The sequence below is a fragment of the Aegilops tauschii genome, chromosome 2 (assembly GCF_002575655.3).
Source record: "Aegilops tauschii subsp. strangulata cultivar AL8/78 chromosome 2, Aet v6.0, whole genome shotgun sequence".
NCBI lineage: Eukaryota > Viridiplantae > Streptophyta > Magnoliopsida > Poales > Poaceae > Aegilops > Aegilops tauschii.
Window position 1 is genome coordinate 236,180,045 of NC_053036.3, and position 20,056 is coordinate 236,200,100.

A 20,056-nucleotide genomic window follows, 5' to 3' on the forward strand; every position below is an offset into this window, starting at 1 on the left:
TATACCTTCTACCTCAGATCCGAAGGCAAGATCTTCGTTGCCAAGAACGGGTCCTTTCTGGAGAAGGAGTTTCTCTCGAAAGAATTGAGTGGGAGGAAAGTGGAACTTGATGAGGTGATAGTCACCCCTTCCGAACCGGAAAGTAGCGCAGCGCGGGAAAATGTTCCTGTGATGCCTACACCGACTGGGGAGGAAGTTAATGATGATGATCATGAAGCTTCGGATCAAGTTACTGAACTTCGTAGGTCCACAAGGACACGTTCCGCACCAGAGTGGTACGGCAACCCTGTCCTGGAAATCATGTTGTTAGACAACGGTGAACCTTCGAACTATGAAGAAGCGATGGCGGGCCCGGATTCCGACAAATGGCTAGAAGCCATGAAATCCGAGATAGAATCCATGTATGAAAATAAAGTATGGACTTTGACTGACTTGCCCGATGAGCAGCGAGCCATAGAAAACAAATGGATCTTTAACAAGAAGACGGACGCAGATGGTAATGTGACCATCTACAAAGCTCGACTTGTCGCTAAGGGTTATCGACAAGTTCAAGGGGTTGACTACGATGAGACTTTCTCACCCGTAGCGAAGCTGAAGTCCGTCTGAATCATGTTAGCAATTGCCGCATACTATGATTATGAGATATGGCAGATGGACGTCAAAACGGCATTCCTTAATGGCTTCCTTAAGGAAGAGTTGTATATGATGCAGCCGGAAGGTTTTGTCGATCCTAAGAATGCTAACAAAGTATGCAAGCTCCAGCGCTCAATCTATGGGCTGGTGCAAGCATCTCGGAGTTGGAACATTCGCTTTGATGAGATGATCAAAGCGTTTGGGTTTACACAGACTTATGGAGAAGCCTGTGTTTACAAGAAAGTGAGTGGGAGCTCTGTAGCATTTCTCATATTATATGTGGATGACATACTATTGATGGGAAATGATATAGAATTCTTGGAAAGCATAAAGGCCTATTTGAATAAGTGTTTTTCAATGAAGGACCTTGGAGAAGCTGCTTATATATTAGGCATCAAGATCTATAGAGATAGATCAAGACGCCTCATTGGTCTTTCACAAAGTACATACCTTGACAAGATATTGAAGAAGTTCAGTATGGATCAGTCCAAGAAGGGGTTCTTGCCTGTATTACAAGGTGTGCAATTGAGCACGGCTCAATGCCCGACCACGCCAGAAGATATAGAAAAGATGAGTGTCATCCCCTATGCCTCGGCCATAGGGTCTATTATGTATGCCATGCTGTGTACCAGACCTGATGTAAACCTTGCCGTAAGTTTGGTAGGAAGGTACCAAAGTAATCCCGGCATGGAACACTGGATAGCGGTCAAGAATATCCTGAAGTACCTGAAGAGGACTAAGGATATGTTTCTCGTTTATGAAGGTGACGAAGAGCTCGTCGTAAAGGGTTACGTCGACGCTAGCTTCGACACAGATCTGGATGACTCGAAGTCACAAACCGGATACGTGTATATTTTGAATGGAGGAGCAGTAAGCTGGTGCAGTTGCAAGCAAAGCGTCGTGGCGGGATCTACATGTGAAGCGGAGTACATGGCAGCCTCGGAGGCAGCACAGGAAGCAGTCTGGATGAAGGAGTTCATTACCGACCTAGGGGTGATTCCCAATGCGTCGGGCCCGATGACTCTCTTCTGTGACAACACTGGAGCTATTGCCCTTGCGAAGGAGCCCAGGTTTCACAGGAAGACCAGGCATATCAAGCGTCGCTTCAACTCCATTCGTGATAGTGTTCAAAATGGAGACATAGATATTTGTAAAGTACATACGGACCTGAATGTAGCAGATCCGTTGACTAAACCTCTCCCTAGAGCAAAACATGATCAACACCAGGACGCAATGGGTGTTCGATTCATCACAATGTAACTAGATTATTGACTCTAGTGCAAGTGGGAGACTGTTGGAAATATGCCCTAGAGGCAATAATAAATGGTTATTATTATATTTCTTTGTTCATGATAATCGTCTATTATTCATGCTATAATTGTATTGTCCGGAAATCGTAATACATGTGTGAATGTATAGACCACAACGTGTCCCTAGTAAGCCTCTAGTTGACTAGCTCATTGATCAACAGATAGTCATGGTTTCCTGACTATGGACATTGGATGTAGTTGATAACGGGATCACATCATTAGGAGAATGATGTGATGGACAAGACCCAATCCTAAGCATAGCATAAAAGATCGTGTAGTTTCGTTTGCTAGAGCTTTTCCAATGTCAAGTATCTTTTTCCTTAGACCATGAGATCGTGCAACTCCCGGATACCCTAGGAGTGCTTTGGGTGTGCCAAACGTCACAACGTAACTGGGTGACTATAAAGGTGCACTACGGGTATCTCCGAAAGTGTCTGTTGGGTTGGCACGGATCGAGACTGGGATTTGTCACTCCGTGTGACGGAGAGGTATCTCTGGGCCCACTCGGTAATGCATCATCATAATGAGCTCAATGTGACTAAGGCGTTAGTCACGGGATCATGCATTGCGGTACGAGTAAAGAGACTTGCCGGTAACGAGATTGAACAAGGTATTGGGATACCGACGATCGAATCTCGGGCAAGTAACATACCGATTGACAAAGGGAATTGCATACGGGATTGATTGAATCCTCGACACCGTGGTTCATCCGATGAGATCATCGTGGAACATGTGGGAGCCAACATGGATATCCAGATCCCTCTGTTGGTTATTGACCGGAGAGGCGTCTCGGTCATGTCTGCATGTCTCCCGAACCCGTAGGGTCTACACACTTAAGGTTCGGTGACGCTAGGGTTGTAGAGATATGTGTATGCGGAAACCCGAAAGTTGTTCGGAGTCCCGGATGAGATCCCGGACGTCACGAGAGGTTTCGGAATGGTCCGGAGGTGAAGAATTCTATATAGGAAGTCCAGTTTCGGCCACCGGGAAAGTTTCGGGGGTTACCGGTATTGTACCGGGACCACCGGAAGGGTCCCGGGGGTCCACCGGGTGGGGCCACCTATCCCGGAGGGCCCCATGGGCTGAAAGTGGAAGGGAACCAGCCCTTAGTGGGCTGGGGCGCCCCCTTGGGCCTGCCCCCATGCGCCTAGGGTTGGGAACCCTAGGGTGGGGGGCTTCCCCCTTGCCTTGGGGGGCAAGGCAACCCCTTCCCCCCCTTTGGCCGCCGCCCCCCCATGAGATCCCATCTCTAGGGCCGCCCCCCCCCCCCCCCAGGGGACCTATATAAAGGGGGGGAGGGAGGGCAGCAAGCTACAGCCTTGGGCGCCTCCCTCCTCCCCTGCAACACCTCTCTCTCTCTCGCAGAAGCTCGGCGAAGCCCTGCCGGAGACCCGCTACATCCACCACCACGCCGTCGTGCTGTTGGATCTCCATCAACCTCTCCTTCCCCCTTGCTGGTTCAAGAAGGAGGAGACGTCGCTGCACCGTACGTGTGTTGAACGCGGAGGTGCCGTCCGTTCGGCACTCGGTCATCGGTGATTTGGATCACGGCGAGTACGACTCCGTCATCCACGTTCATTGGAACGCTTCCGCTCGCGATCTACAAGGGTATGTAGATGCACTCCCTTCCCCTCGTTGCTAGTACACTCCATAGATGCATCTTGGTGAGCATAGAAATTTTTTAAATTATGCTACGATTCCCAACATCCATACTGTGCAATTCCCCTCAAATCATCTTCATTGTCCTGAATCTGAAAAGATAGGAAAACAATAGCTATACTTAAACGGTGTTGCAAAACAGTAGCACATATTGTCGGCGTTCTGGGAACGGGGGTCCCCAGACTTGCCTGCCTGCGGCCCACGGCGTGGCTCTGCAAGTGGGCCCCTACGACCTATCGTCACCAACAAGCATTCAAGACCCTCATGAGGGGCCAAGCCTCGCGAGGCGGACGACACAAGACCTCCTCAGGAGCGGCCTCACCAGGTTGGCTTGTGAGGGGCGGAGAGATCAAGGCAAGGCAAACCTCGCAAGGTTCTCGTGACGTGAGCCATGACGACCGAGGCCAGGCGGGCGCCAGCGCGCACAGTGTCCTTGTTTCCTCTTTGGTGCTAAGGAGGCAAGCGCAGGCACGGAGTATCGAGGCGTCAAGCAAAGGTTTCCATATCAGTGCAACAAGACCAAGACCAGCAGGACGACAAGACGGAGGTCACCATGGAGCCCAAGGCGGCGTCACTACCAGAGCCTTTGGCAGGCGAAGACTACTTTTGTCACGATAAGCTGTACTAGCTGTCCCCTTTCAAATTGGCCATTGTTGGCTCCCTTCCTGCTCAATATTTTGGAAGAGGACCAGGGCCTCTATAAATAGGACTAGCCACCACAGTAGGAGGCAACTCAGCCTGAACTGAGCCTCAGGCATCTGATCTTGAGCCAATCCTTAGCCACATACCGAGCACAAGAACACCTCAACCTCTGGAGGCTGTTCTACCCCTTGTAACTGTCCATCCTCAGCCCAAGAGGCAATCCACCACCACCACACTGGAATAGGGTATTACACCACAACGGTGGCCCGAACCAGTATAAATCTTGTGTTCTTTGTGTTGCGAGTTCGTCGAGTTAGCCCATGAGATCTTGGCAAAGCTAGGACGTGGATCGGTAGGGGGAGAACTTTGTGCGCACCCCAGTGTTCGAACCTTAAGGGTTTGGCCGGAACCCGAGATCCGACATTTGGCGCACCAGGTAGGGGTGCGCCGAAGCTTCCCTTCCGTGCTTCATCGTCTCCATGGCGGACGCACACCGCGCTCGCGCTGAGCGCCGGGCTGCCCTCGCCGCCCGTGTTGCTCAGACGGCTCTCGTCGGTGGGCCACCCCGTCGTTCTCCGTTGCCTGCCGCCACCGGCCCGACGGGGAACAAGCAGCAAACATCCTCGCTGCACCCCTTGGTGTGGCGGGACAGCCGCACCGCCACTCCATCGCTGACCCCGGCCGGTTCGTCATCCCATGCTCATCGCGCTCCCGTGGATGCGCAGGCCGCTCTGTGCATGGCGCGCGAGCTCCTGCGCTACCGCCCCACGACGACCTCTACGAGTACTGGTTCGACCGCATTGCCGAGCTTGTCAGCGCTGCAGGGGTCTCCCCTGCGCCGTCCCTCTCGCTGCCTCGCCCTCCACCAGCTGCGGGCGGCGTGGCCCATGGAGCGCCTCCACCACCTCTGCCCCAAGACGGCACCCTCGCGCCGAGGCGCGCGGCCCCGCGGCGCGACCTGCCACGTCCGGCACCCGCGCAAGAAGAGAGAAGCTGCCAAGAAGTCCCACGCCCCCAAGAGAACACTCCACCGCTTCCCGCACCGCCACGCCAGGATCGCGTGCTGTGGCAGGGCCCCGCGCCGCTTGCCGTGGCGGCGCGCGGGCGCCAAGACCATGCTCCTCCTCCAAGACAGGCACCGGTGACAACGGACGGCTGCCGCGCCTTCACCCCCTAGCTGTGTAGCGTCGCCTGGCCGGGCAAGTTCAAGCCAGACTTGGCTCCGCGCTACGACGGCACCCCCGACCCCGCGGAGTTCTTGCAGCTCTACGAGCTGAGCATCGAGGCGGCCAACGGCGACGAGAAAGTCATGGCGAACTGGTTCCCCATGGCTCTCAAGGACGGTGCTTGTTCGTGGCTCCTCAACCTGCCTCCAAGCTCGATCTCCTCCTGGGACGAGATGTGCAACCGCTTCATCGCCAACTTCCAGGGCACTCGCGACCGCCCACCGGCCGCGGGTGACCTACGCCACGTCAAGCAAAAACCAGGAGAGACCCTCCAGAAGTACATCCAGCACTTCAACAACGTTCGCCTCAAGATCCCCAAGGTGACGGAGAAGGCCATCATCTCCGCGTTCTCTGATGGCGTCCGCGACGTCAAGATGAAGGAGGAGCTCGCCATCCACGAGGAGTTGTGCACGTCTCTGGAGCAGTTCAACCTGGCGACCAAGTGTGCAAGAGCTGAGGAGGGGCGCCTCTCCCTCCTCGAGCTCCCGGCTGCGGACCCGGAGGAGAAGAAAGCCAAGGCCAAGGACGTAAAGCGCAAGGGAGCAGCCGTGCTCGCGGCGGAGCCGGACACCAAGCGCGGCAGAGACCAGCCTGAGTCATCCAAGAGCAGCCGACCGTTCCGCGCCTTCCACAACCTGCATAGCCACAACACCAATGATTATCAGGAGCTCAGAGCCATTCGAGAAGGACGCTTCGGTCGGCGCCCCGAGCGCAACGACCGGGGCTACGACCGAGGAGGAGGACGTGGTGGCGGACACTGGGATGACTGTGGCCCGCGCCAGGAGTGGCGCGACCGGCCTCATGAGGACCGCTGGCAGGATTAGCCTCGCGAGAGCGCCTGGAGGGGTCAGCCTCGTGAAGATCGTCCTCAGGGCAACGCCGGTCTTCCTCCGCTACCGCCACCACCAAGAAGGAATAACGACCACCATCAAGACGAGGGGGCTGGGGGCTTCCAGGAGCCACATGCTATCGCCTGCATCTTGGGCGGAGCTCAGGCCTGTGGCACCCCGGCTCAGGGCGACCGGTTTACCCTGCTTTGCCAGCCCAGAGATCATGTCTTCTGGCAACACACAACATATTGGTACAGAAAACAACCGCTTTATTGATGCTAGCGGAACAGAGTTCATATTACAACAGTAGTCGTGGCCAAGCGGCACACTCGGTGCGGCGGAAAAATATATACATTATTTAGTGAACATAAAGGGGCCTCGACTCGAACAACTACGTGGCAGCGGAATAACGTCGTAGCGGAAGCTCCATATCACAGGGACACTGATGTGGACACGATCTAGACTCGAACAACATTCCTTTCCAACGAGACTTTCCTGAAATCTGGCATGAGACGCCAGGTCAGTACATTGAATGTACTTGCAAGCTCACAACAAGCATAATCATAATGACAAACAATATCATGATATTTAACCAATTATTAATAATGCAACATTATATGTCAACATGCTATGATCAAGCCCGAACGTCCCTCAGGACAGCTTACCAACTGTGATCATCTCTGGACCACAAACACACCACCATAGTGGTCTTTCTCAAGAACAACTCGTGATCCTTACGGCGATCACAACCACGACCATCATTTGGTCCCAAATACCTCGATGGCCTTTCTGCCATCCATTGACAATGAAAAGTTCATAGCTTAGTGTGCAATTTTTATTAAGCGTTGACTCATGGTGGGACCTAGTACGAGGTGTCCGTGATCGTGGACTCGGCTATCGATAGATTATACACTCTGCAGAGGTAGCACACTGTACCCACACCACGGAACCCATGGCCTCGCATTCCCATTCGGGTGGACCAACGGCATTCCGACAAAACCCCATCCATTGCCACAACACTCTCCCGGCCACTCGGACCCAAATCCCCAACGGGCTGGTCCTGGGTGGCCCCGTGTCTACCAAAGACACCCCGACCACCGTCGTGGTCAAAACACTCCCACTCGGGGACTCGGTACCATAATCTCATCAACGATCACACAAGATTATGTGTGCTTACCGGGCCAGGGAAAACACGACATAATCTTCCCTAGATGGAGGCACCGACCAGAGGCCGTGTCAATGGACCGAATCAAGGCCTTCCCACAAGGCAAATGTGGTTGCACTGGAAAGAAATTCGATTCAGCGGCACCATGACCCAGTCAACGGTATATTCAAGTTGAGTTATATTCATGATTAACTTTTAACTAAAAATGACCGGTGTCATAGCATTCCATGAAATGCAAAATAACACATGCATCACATATTGATAAAAATGACCGACGTCATCCATATGCACACCAAGCATAAACGTCAACAACTCAGATTACTCTACTTGCTCAAAATGACTCACAACTTAACCAAAATATTTTGCAACAAGTTTTATTAATTTCCTACGCAAGAAAGTAACTTCGATAAATTGTTCATATGCTTGACCAAAAGATATCCTTATCAACAACTCTTAATTTCTTTATCCCTAAGTTGGGTTCAAACATTCTGTAAGACAAGTAATATGATTAAACAAGTATTTAACAGAATATTTTCTAACAAATTTTTATCAATTTAAGAATGCAAACACAAAGCTTTAAATAATTACTAACATGCATAACAAAATTATTTCTAACATCACCTCAAATAAATTTTAACTTGCTTTCCCCACTTAAACTAGTTTCAAATATTCTGTAAATCAAGCATAACAACTGACCAATACTTAACAGAATACAAATAATTCAATAATTATTTAAATGCATGGGTTAATCATTTCATTTAAGTGAGAAAATCACAAATATTGAAATGGCATCATAAAACTGTTGCTGTGGCTTGCCTTAGTGCAGATGAGGTTCACAAGCCTCCTGGTGATCCTCAAGACAAGCCTCACCTTCTGAAAATAATTTTAAACACAAAAAGAGAATATCAAGAACACTTCTGAAATTCACCAGAAATTCAAAATAGCTCAGAAAAATCTCATCTTTGGTGAGCTGTTAGATTTCCTTTCAAAGAACACAATGCAAAAAGAATCATCTCATTTGGACTTATGGTTAAAAAGTTAAAATTGTTTGAAGCTCTCTGGAATATAAATGAATTTGAATAAAAAGAAACAGCTGGGGGGTGACGTCGAAGGCGTAAAGCCCAGGGGTGCCACCACTCGTACCGCTTCGCGCGTGTACTGAGTGGCTGACTAGCGGGCCCCGCTAGTTAGGTGGGGGAAGAGGGAGAGAGAAACATAGAGGGTCGCGGCTTCGCTGGAGCTCTCGCCGGCAACGAGGGCTCCTTGGCCCAAACGAGAGGGAGGGATTGAGAGAGGGGACGATGGCGCACCTGCCCGTACCCGTAGCGTGGCTAGGGGTGGTCGGACGACGTCGAAAACTAGCTCGCAAGCGGAGGTAGAACATGGAGGTCACCGGAGTTGAGGAAGACGGCGAGCAGAGGTCACTCCAGAGGCTCCAAGCGGGTGAGATTGGCTCACCGGAGAGAGGCGGAGGCCTTGGAGGGGTCGCCCAGGCCTGGGAGGGGCTGGAGCTACCGTGGTGACTAGAGGGGATTGCCGGCGAGCTCGAGCTCGGGGACGGCGACCTGAGGCCTGCCCGGCCGGGCTACGGCTTCCTACTCGATCGTGGGGTGTGTGTGAGTGCTGGATGGTGCTCGAGGAGGCTGGGGGTGGCTCTATTTATAGGCGAGCGGCGAGGGTGCTTCGGGCTCCGCCGGTGGACACCTGTCCACCGTGCCCGGCGACGAGCGGCGTCAGTGAGAGGGGGAGAAGGTGATGGAGGTCACGCGACCACTGTGGGCGAGCAGAGACGAGCACAGGATCAAGGGGATGGCGACGAGCACAGTGCGCTGCGCACTGTTGGGCTGGCCGGACCTTGCCCGTGCTCGTTGCGGCGAGCTCCGGCGTCGGCGAGTGCTAGGGAGGAGTTAAGGACGTCGAGACGATTATGGTGGCGGGGTTTGGCATGGTTGGGTAGGTGGCGGGGTTTGTCATGGTTGGGCTGTGCTTTGGAGGCTAGTTATAAGTTACTAAGGTAAAGATGCACAAGAAAGTTCAGGTCAAATGGAGCAAGTAAAATGGTAGTTGTTGTAGAAACCACCATTTCTGTCCAGAACAGAAAAGATTTTCTGTAGCAAAAATATTCCAAAAAGTGATGAAATATTTTTGCTCAGGGAGGTGCCCTAGGGTCCCTAGAATATTTGTGAATTATCTTAGAATTTTCTGAGCCATAAAAATTAGTGTTGCCTTGAAGCAAATAGATCTGGCTTAGGGTTTTTGATAGGAAATGAATATTTTTCATTTAAGAAAAATATTCCAAAGGTTATTTTGTGGTGGATCAGAAGTGAAGTGATGGTTTGGGAGAGAAGTGAACACTTGGGTGAAAGCGAAGGATGCCCAATTGTTTAAGTCCAAATGAAAAGATTCAGAAACTCCAAGTTTCAAAAACTTTCAAATGAAATTTCAAGAAAATAAGAAAGGGCAAAAACCAGGCTGTCACAAGGCCCCAGCCTCACAACGTATCTTCAAACAGTTTGCTCGTGAAGTGAATGCAGTCCTTCCCAAGCTCGAAGCCACGCGCCCGCTCAGATGGTCCATGTGCGCCATCATGTTCAGCTCGGCATATCAGCTCAAGTGCGCGGCTACCGCTGGCGCCCTCCTGATGCTTTGTTCACCAGTCATCAGATACGTGCAAGTCACCAAGACCCTCATCGATGGCGGCGCAGGGCTCAACGTCCTGTCCATCGATACGTTCGACAACCTCCAAGTGCCGTATGACGAGCTTCAGCCCACCAAGCCTTTCTCAGGAGTGACCGACGGCTCCACTACCCCGATCGGGCAGGTCCGCCTCCCAGTCACCTTCGGAGAACGCAACAACTACCGCACCGAGCTCATCGACTTCGACGTCGCACACATCCGTCTGCTGTACAAGGCCATCCTCGGGTATCCAGCCCTGGCCAAGTTCATCGCGGTGACCCATCACGGCTACAATGTCCTCAAGATGCCAGGAAGCGGCGGAATTATCACAGTCCCATGCGAAGAAAAAGACGCGGTGTGCTCCGTCGAGCAAGCCTTCCAAGCTGCAGCATTCGACGACCCCGACAGCAAGGGCGAGTGCCCTCCTGAGGCCACCCCAAGAAGAAGAAGCAGCTGCTCCACACAGGACCTCAGGAAGGCGGCATCGCGAGTAGGACCTCGTCAGGATCAGCGCCCATGCCTGGGGCGCCTCCCTCCCTCGCATAGGAAGGCGCGCCCGGCGCCCTTCTCGGGCAGGGCTCGGGGGCTCTCTTCTGGAGGGCCTCAGACCTTGCCAACATCACGAGGGAGGTGCTCGGGCACCACTTGGAGGCATGCTTCACGGCACGTTTCCCTCAGGAGAACACAGGGCGAGGAGCGCCTATCGCTCAGGAGTTCATCACCAGGACCACAAAGGAACTGCAAGACGCAAGGGCCATGCGCGGCGACCGCCGCTCACCAGGCGCAGCTCCCCATCTAGGCGAGGATGCCAGGCTGCGCGTCTGCATCGACGTCCTAGGGCTCAACAGGGCCGCATCTCAGGAGCTCTTCTGGCCTTCGCGCGTGGGACGCTGCGATGGTCCACCGCACAGCTACGTTCGCATGCCCTTTGGCCTGCCGAGCGTGGCGTCTGCCTATCAGCGCAACTTGCGGCGCGCCCTAGCGACTCAGGAGGCCAGGCACCACGCCGTCCTGACGGAGATGGAGACGGCCCTCAAGGAACCGCCTGGACCCCCAGAGCCTCCCGAGGCTCAGGGCCCCGGTGGCTCGTGAGGAGCGACCCCTTCGCCGCGTACCTGCAGCAGCTCCAACATCCCTTCATCGACAGAACCAGGCGACATTTTCCAAGTTTATTTAGCCGGGAGCGCCCCCCAGGCTGCATCATTCCCAGGCCGCGTGGGTTCGTCCCTGTGGCATGTATCCCTTTTTTATGTCTTTAGTTCACCTTGCTGGGGGCGCCCCTCGGGCTGCATCATCCCCAAGCCGCTTGGGCCTGACCCAGCGGCATGTATCTTCCCTGCATTTACCTAAGCCAGTATGCTTTCCATGCTTAATCTACCTATGACTATTACCTACTCGATCGTCACCCATCATGGGAGCCGCGCGCCATCTTTCTTCAGGATCCTTCGCATGCGTAGGTTAAGCACGGCGTCTGTGCTCGGGCCCGTCCCTGCAGCATCAATAAATCCAGCGGCTGAGCTCTATCTGGCGGGCTGGCCCCGTTCGCGTCACCTCCTGGGGCCGTTGGTGCTTGGCCTTCTCACGCGATAACCTCAGGAGATTTGTTCGGCGCAGGTTGTCTGACCACCTCACAGGACCAGCGCAGCGAACAAAGACCAAGACCAGGCGCAACCCACCTTGAGGTAGGGCCTCGTGAGTCCCACGCTGGCTCACGAGTGCCCAGATACACCTCGTCTAGCCCTGCCGTGCAAGCCACGTGTCAGGGCGGGGCTGTACACGCCCCGGGGGCTCTCCATAGTAGGGAGTCCCCTCCCACGCACCAGTGGAAGCACCATGCTCCGCGCTGGCCGTCAACACTTGCGAGGAGCCGCTATGCCCGTGCACAAGCGGAAGCACTATGCTCCGCGCTGGTGATAAACAACTGAGGGCGGCCTCACGGCCGCACCAACCTCAGGGAGCCCCAGAGCTCAGTGTCCGGCCTCACCGCAACACCCTCCCCTCGGGAGAGTCGCGCGAGGGGGCTGGGCACGGGGGCGACGCTCAGGTCACGCCCAAGCGTACGCCACACAGCCAGGTCCCCCGGACCTGGTCGTCGCACGCCCCTCCCGAGCTGAGCCTCGACGAGGGCAAAGGTATGAAGGTTGTTTGCACGTCAAGGGGGACTCCTGAGCATCGCGACTCAGGAGCCTAACTGGTCACGTAGCCCCTCACTCCTTGGGTCCGTCCTGGTCTCCGGTCGGTCCAACGGCGGTTGAGGTATGCGCGGGGCCGGGCTCTACCGACGTAGAACACTAATCATATCCTCGCATCTCCTTCCTATAAGTTGTTTGAGCGTAAGGGGGACTCCTGAGCATCGCGACGGAGGAGCCTAACTGGTCACGTAGCCCCTCACTCCTTGCTTCCGTCCTGGTCTCCGGTCGGCCCAACGGCAGTTGAGGTATGCGCGGGGCCGGGCTCTGCCGACGCAGAATGCAAAGCGAATAGGAAGAAAAATCGCAAAATCGCAAAGCAGATATTACAAGACATATTGTTCTCACAATATCAAACGCAAGGTTAACGCCTCCGCGAGGCATGATGCATGCTGCAGGAATAAAACAGGAAAGGTGCCGCATGTCGTCCCTGAACACCATCGACGCCCGCGAGAGGCACTCCTCCCTTGATGATGTCGCCTTCGTCTTGGTCACCGGCCGGAGCTGCAGGAGTGGCGGCGCCTCCTGTCGAAGGCGCGGAAGCGAAGCCGCGGAACTTCTTCAGCAGAGCCTCCACCTGACCTTTGACGGCCGCAGCGGCAGCCGTGCAGTGTTCATCAGCCACAGGCTCTAGCAGCTCGTCAAGACGAGCGCTGGGGTCACGAGGTGCAGATGGCTGAAGACATGCGTCAGCGCAGCTGAAGAAAGGACACGAGCCTCTACCTCTGCCATGGGACCGATGCCCTCCACGACTTCCTCGAGCGCCCTCACCAAGAAGGGAAGCAGCTGGGCGGGGCCATCCTCATCGGTGGTCAGCGGCCTCTCCAAGCCCTTCTCATAGAGTGACTTTAGAGCCTCGCAGGACCACTTCTCGAGAAGCGCGAAGGCCGCGCGGTCCTCAGCCAGGATCTTCGCCTTGGCGTCAAGATCGACCTTCTTCGCCTCCACCTTCCGCTCCAGCTCCTCCAACCGGCTGCGTTCGGCGGCCTGCGTCTTCGCCAGCTCCCCCAGCTCGGCGTCGCGGTTCTTGATGGCGTCCTCCCGAGCCCTCATCTCCTCCTCCTTCACCCGGCGGCCACAAGCTTCTTCTGCGTGCTCATCGCGCAGGCCCTTCAGCTCGTCCTCCAGCGCCCGGCAGCAGTCGTGGGCGGCCTTGGCGTCCTTCAGCGCCGCCTCGCGATCGGCCGCAGCCTGTGCGGCGGATCGCTTCTCCTTCTTGGAGGCCGTTGCGGCCTGGTTTAGCGTCGCTCGGACCGCTGCATCAGACTGAAGCCAGCCGGATGCCAGCTCCAGGCGCCCGGCTACCAGGCGCGGATCCGCGCCCAGGAGATCTTCCCGCAGCTGGGTCATCTCTGAAAGGGCATGCTCCAAGATAGCGGAGGAGGCAGAAGAACCTGGGAACGATGGCGCGGTAGGAGAAGGAGGCAACGCCTTCACCAGGGCCTGGGAGACCAAGGGCTCCTGAGCCTTTGGGACCTTGGCAGCCGAGCCGGACATTGGCACTTCCGGAGCCAGCGGGACCTCGGGGGCTGACTCCTCGTGACGACGCCCCTGGTCTCGCGAGGGAGATCGGGCCGGGGAGGTGTGAGTGCTGTCGCCTCCTTTCTTCGTGGAGGGGGCCGCGGCCGCTGCATCCCCCTTCCTCTTCTTTGTCGAAGGCAGCGGCCTGGTCAACCAAGGATGAACGTTAGGAGGCAGCAGCATAAGCAAGGGCAAGGCGAAGCTCGAGCACGTACTGGTCCACCGCGGCGTAGTCCACCCTCCGCTTGGTGAGCTTGAAGCCCGAGAGCCTCGAGGCCTGAGGTGTGGGCATGCAGGCTCTGAGAGCAGAAGATAGCGCAGCGCAGGGGCTGGAAGCAGCTCCAGACGGTGCCAAGGCGGGAGTAATGTCTCGAGATACCAGCGACGATCTGCCCCTTGTCAGGATGACGGGAAGCTCTCCCTTCTCCTGGCGGGCGTCAGCTTCGTTGTCGTCAGGAAGGGCGTGGAGGATGTCAGCTTTGCTCAAGGGGGCGGTCTCCCCCATCCCTTCGGGGGTCACCTTCGAGTCTTCCTCCTCCCCCTCTTCCTCCCCGTGGGACTCATCAGAAGACAGCTCCACCGGCTTCGGCGCCACAGGGGCCCCGGTAGGCACCGGCGGCACCAGCCCGCGACCGTCAAAAGTCGGCCTGGAGGCCACGATCTGCTCCTAGTCCCTACGGCGGAACAGGGGAACAAAGGCGCTCGGCGGGGCACTCTTGCTTGTCCCCGACCAAGAGGCACAAAACTGCGGACAGCTCATTGTCAGGCAAGGCCTCCAGGCTCAGGCGAATATTGTCCTCCTCATCTCCAAGCCTCCACAAGGGGCGCGTACGCGCCTGAAGTGGAGACGCGCAGCATCAAGAATTCCCTCGGGAGCATGGCCCCTGTCACTTTGTCCGCCCTCGTGTTGCCCGGCTTCAATTCGGCCTTCATCTACTCCAAGACCTACGACGCCCGCTTATCAGTAAGCTTCGCACAAGACCACCCCTTGTCGGACTGGGGCATCTCCGTCGGCAGCGCCAAGCGCGGGTGGACGCACTTGGCGCCCATCATGACCCATTTGGCCCTGAGGTTGTCGGCCTTCTTCCTGGTATTCGAGATCGAGTTGGCCTTGCCGGCCGTGATGAAATTGGCGCACCTAGAGATATGACCCTCGTTGACGCGGAGGAAGAAGAGGTGGCGCAGCAGGGCCACGGAAGGCATCACACCCAGATACGCCTCGCAATAGTAGGCGTAGATGGACAAGAGAAGGATGGAGTCGGGATGAAGGTGCAACGCGTGCAGCCCATAGTGGCCAAGGACCTCATAGAAGAAGTCAGAAAAGGGGGGAACGAGCCCCGCGGTGATGCTACTCGTGAAGAAGGGGAAAAAGGTACTTCCCTCAGGTTCCGGCGCGTCGGAGGCAACCTGGAGCTCCGTCTTCCCCCTCTCGTTGCTCTCCGCCGCCGTCAGCAAGCGCGTGGCGGCGAGGCTCTTCTCCGAGACGTTGGGCGCGTCGAGAGCTGGTTCGTACCAAGACGGCGACGAGGAGGGCTTGACCTTGCGCGGCGCCATTGGTCGCTGATGCGGTGGAGGATGGAAGCAGATCTAGGGATTTCGGAGGTAGGGCGCAAGAAAGGGGATCTAAGCAAGACGAAAGGAAGCAATGAAGGCAAGCGCTGTCTGCGCCAGCCTTTTGACAGTCAGGCAGTTGCCGAGGCAGCGTGGGGAAGCGGAGACGCCCACGTCCAATCAACCGCCACGTCGACCAAGGTCGCAGGCAATTGGGGCCCGCAACACTCCGCACTTGACCTTTGGATTCGTCTCGAAGCCAAGCCCGAGCGCGCCTTGGGCCCGGGGGCTACTGTCGGCGTTCTGGGAACGGGGGTCCCCAGACTTGCCTGCCTGCGGCCCACGGCATGGCTCTGCAAGTGGGCCCGTATGGCCCATCTTCACCAACAAGCATTCAAGACCCTCGCGAGGGGCCAAGCCTCGCGAGGCGGACGACACAAGACCTCCTCAGGAGCGGCCTCACCAGGTTGGCTCGTGAGGGATGGAGAGATCAAGGCAATGCAAACCTCGCGAGGTTCTCGTGACGTGAGCCATGACGACCGAGGCCAGGCGGGCGCCAGCGCGCACAGTGTCCTTGTTTCCTCTTTGGTTCTAAGGAGGCAAGCGCAGGCGCGGAGTACCGAGGCATCCAGCAAAGGTTTCCATATCAGTGCAACGAGACCAAGACCAGCAGGACGGCAAGACGGAGGTCACCATGGAGCCCAAGGCGGCGTCACCACCAGAGCCTTTGGCAGGCGAAGACTACTTTTGTCAGGATAAGCTGTACTAGCTGTCCCCTTTCAAATTGGACGTTGTTGGCTCCCTTCCCGCTCAATATTTGGGAAGAGGACCAGGGCCTCTATAAATAGGACTAGCCACCACAGTAGGAGGCAACTCAGCCTGAACTCAGCCTGAACTGAGCCTCAGGCATCTGATCTTGAGCCAATCCTTAGCCACACAACGAGCACAAGAACACCTCAACCTCAGGAGGCTGTTCTTCCCCTTGTAACTTTTCATCCTCAGCCCGAGAGGCAATCCACCACCACCACACTGGAGTAGGGTATTACACCACAACGGTGGCCCGAACCAGTACAATTCTTGTGTTCTTTGTGTTGCGAGTTCGTCGAGTTAGCCCTTGAGATCTTAGGAAAGCTAGGACGTGGATCGGTAGGGGGAGAACTTCGCGCGCACCCCAGTGTTCGAACCTTAAGGGTTTTGCCGAAACCCGAGATCCGACACATATCAATAGCTCGGCATGACAAAACATGATCATCTAGACGAATGGGATACTGACCTGCCTGAGGAAGATTATATATAATTTCATAAGTCCTTGGTTTATTTCCACCTTCGGCTACACTGCTTGTTTGCTCCTCCACACATGACAGGATCGTTCCGCACTGCAATCAACAAGTCAACGTACGAATAAGCTTATTTCATCTTGCGGTGGTCATTGTACCTAGTTACGAATGTAGGAGTACCTCAAGCACCATGAGGTTAGCTGACAGCAGGTAGATGCCGCCATATAAATTTTGTGCGGTGCTACCAAAATTGAGGTTTGTATCCCTTCCCGTTATGAGAATTCTTCTTGAAGTTGGTAGAATGTGACGGCTTGTTCTTTGCATCAAACTTGGCTTTCCCCTGAGATTTGTTCTTGTTGTTTTGGGGCTGGTTGGGCTGGAAGTTCTTCTCGTGTACCATGTGGGCACTAGAAGCTCCCTCAGCGACCCGAGCATGTGTGTCTTTTGCTCTCGCCTTCTCTTCAAAATCAAGAGTGCTAATGAGATCCGAAACGGAAAACTCATGTCTCTTGTTTTTCAGAGAAGTAGCAAAATTGTTCCACGAAGGTGGAAGCTTGGCAATGATGGTCCCAGCAACAAATTTGTCCGGCAACACGCACTTAAAGTACTCAAGTTCCTTAGCGAGTGACTGTATCTCATGAGTCTGCTGAACAACAGAGCGCTCATCAGTCATCTTGTAGTCATAGAATTGCTCCATGACGTACAACTCGTTGCCAGCGCCCGAGGCCCCAAATGTGGCCTCGAGCGCAGCCCACATGTCTTTGCCGCTGTCAAACGACATATATGAATCCACAATGGAATCGTTAAGAACACTCAGCAGGGCGGCTTTGAAGAGGGTATCCATGTTCTGAAAGCTTCCTGCTGTGTAGGATTAAGATCGTCCTCAGGCTTACCCTTAGTGGCGTCATAGCAGTACATGATCTGAAACCAATATACTGCTATTGTGCGCCACCTTTTATATTGCACCCCTTAAAAGTAGGCGGCTTCAAAAGCGCAGCAAAACCACTCGGAGTAAATTGCCTATAATCAGGTTTTTGGATTGGATTGTTGAATATATGAGCAATTTACTATGAGATTTAATCCGAATCAACAGTAAATAGATCATGACGACAATTGCAAAGATCAAAGTAATGATGCGGACTAAACCAGGAGGACAGAATCACATACTGTATAGCGGGGACAGAACCGCTGTGGTTGATGTTGTCACTCATGTCGTTGATGAAGAGGTTACTGAGGTCAGGGAAGAAGGCTGTCGTTGAGGAAGTCATCGCTGGCAGCAGTCACAGGAGTGTGCTCCCCAAAAACCTGATCGCCCTTCACCCGTACAGGATCACGAAAGGCGGGTTCGGAGGACTGCTGTCCCTTCTCACAGTGCACGCCAGAAGGAGGGCTGGAGAAGAATTGCGTGGCGGCGCTAAGATCTAGAACGGTGCGAAACCATCTGATACAGCGGCTGCTAGGGTAGAGCCTGTCAGGTCGGTCGTGCGAGTAAGACCAAGTATAATAGTAGGCCTTTGGCCCAAACCCCACGTCTAAGTCAATAATAGCCCCACTATACAAAAGAATCAGAAACGGCTGAGTAATTAAGGCGTCTGTTAATTATTAATTAATGACTTAATAAATTTTCCGACCAACAAAAATATAGACCACGTGGATAGCTTTTGCCCTTGGACAGGCTCATTCCCGAAGAGCGCGCGTGTAGGTTTCCTATTATCATGCTCATGCAAATGCTAGAATAGATCACATTATAAAGTGGTGCAACTCACACTCACCTAGCAGTATGGGACTAAACTTTAGTTCCACTCACACCACACTTAGAGCATGGTTAATAGTATAGCCAACATCCGGCTATATGAAGTTGACACATCATCTAGAACCAACCTAATAGCCCGCTAGTACAATAGTTAGTCCCTTTAGTATAATATCTTTTATGGATACCGATGCTTTTCAAAAGTTTACCACTAAATATGGACTTGACTCTGAGATAGTAGCTTCCTTTTGTGAATCATTTGCTACTCATGTTGAACTCCCTAAAGAGGAATGGCTTAAATATCACCCACCTATTAAAGAACCGGTACCAGTTAAAGAAGAAACTATTCTCTATAATGTTGATCCAGTTGTTCCTACTGCTTATATTGAGAAACCCCCTTTTCCTATTACGATAAAGGAACATGCTAAAATTGCAACTATGGTTAACAAAAGCTCTGTCAGAACACCTAAAACCAGATGAACAAATTAGAATTTAACCTAATATTGCTATGGTTAAAGATATCTTAGAAGAAGATGTGGATGGGCATGTTATTTACTTGTGCAAAGAAGTTGCTATAATTGCTAAACCTGATGAAAAAGATAAACATAGACCGGTTGTTGGCGTGCATGTCATTTCAGTTTGTCGGTGTACAAAAGTAGGGGTCCATTTTGTACTCCTTTACTTATGTGTGGGTAGTCGCAGCCACACGCCCGCGGCCACGCTTGGCGGGGCAGAGGGAGCGAAGACACAAGACTACCAGAGCAATGACAAGACAGAAGCGCAAGAAGCGAAGGGACAAGGTGGGCTCTCCCCGGCAGGAGCCTTGCCGGGCCAGCTTACGTAGCCCCGGCAAGGGCCCTTGCCGGGGAAACTTGCCCAACACCAGCAGAGCCGCCACCCTTGAGACTAAGAGTTCTGACACAATCGACAACATTGGAACCAAGGCTCGGGAGGCGCCTGCATGGTGGCATGCAGATCTTTGTCAAGACCAAGGACATACAATACTAGATGAGAACCAGAAGACAGAACCCCCGCAAGATCCTTGCTGGGGGCACTCACAAGACCCCCGGTAAGACCCTTGCCGGGGACGCATGCGAGGCCCCGACAAGGGGTCGGAGCCAGGCCCCCACCTGCCAAGACTCCACCGCCATTCCAACACAGCAGTCAACCCGCCAACAAGGTAGGCACCTGCATGGCGACAAGCAGTTTCCAGGCCAACTCAGCAAGCACCTGCCTGGTGGAATGCAGATCTTCGTGAAGACTCTGCCACACCACACCAGCTCAGCAGCCAGCCAGCCTACATGGCGCTGCATGCCTCATTGGCCTGGACACGTGTTAGAGCAAGGCGAAGCGGCGACGGACGGGACGGGCTTTGTTGCCGTCCCGATAAAGCAAGAGGACACCTAAGTAGCGCATTTAATGCGTTTTTTCCTACGGTGCCAGGGATAAACTCGACTACTGTACAACTTTCCACCTCCTATGTGCCACTTTGGCAGCCCCTTTGACTATAAAAGGAGGCCCGCGGTGTACTAAGAGAGGATTCGAACTTTTTGGACCCTGCATGCTCTGTAGCGAGTCCAAGAACACCAGATAAACATAAACCAGCAGGAGTAGGGTATTATGCATC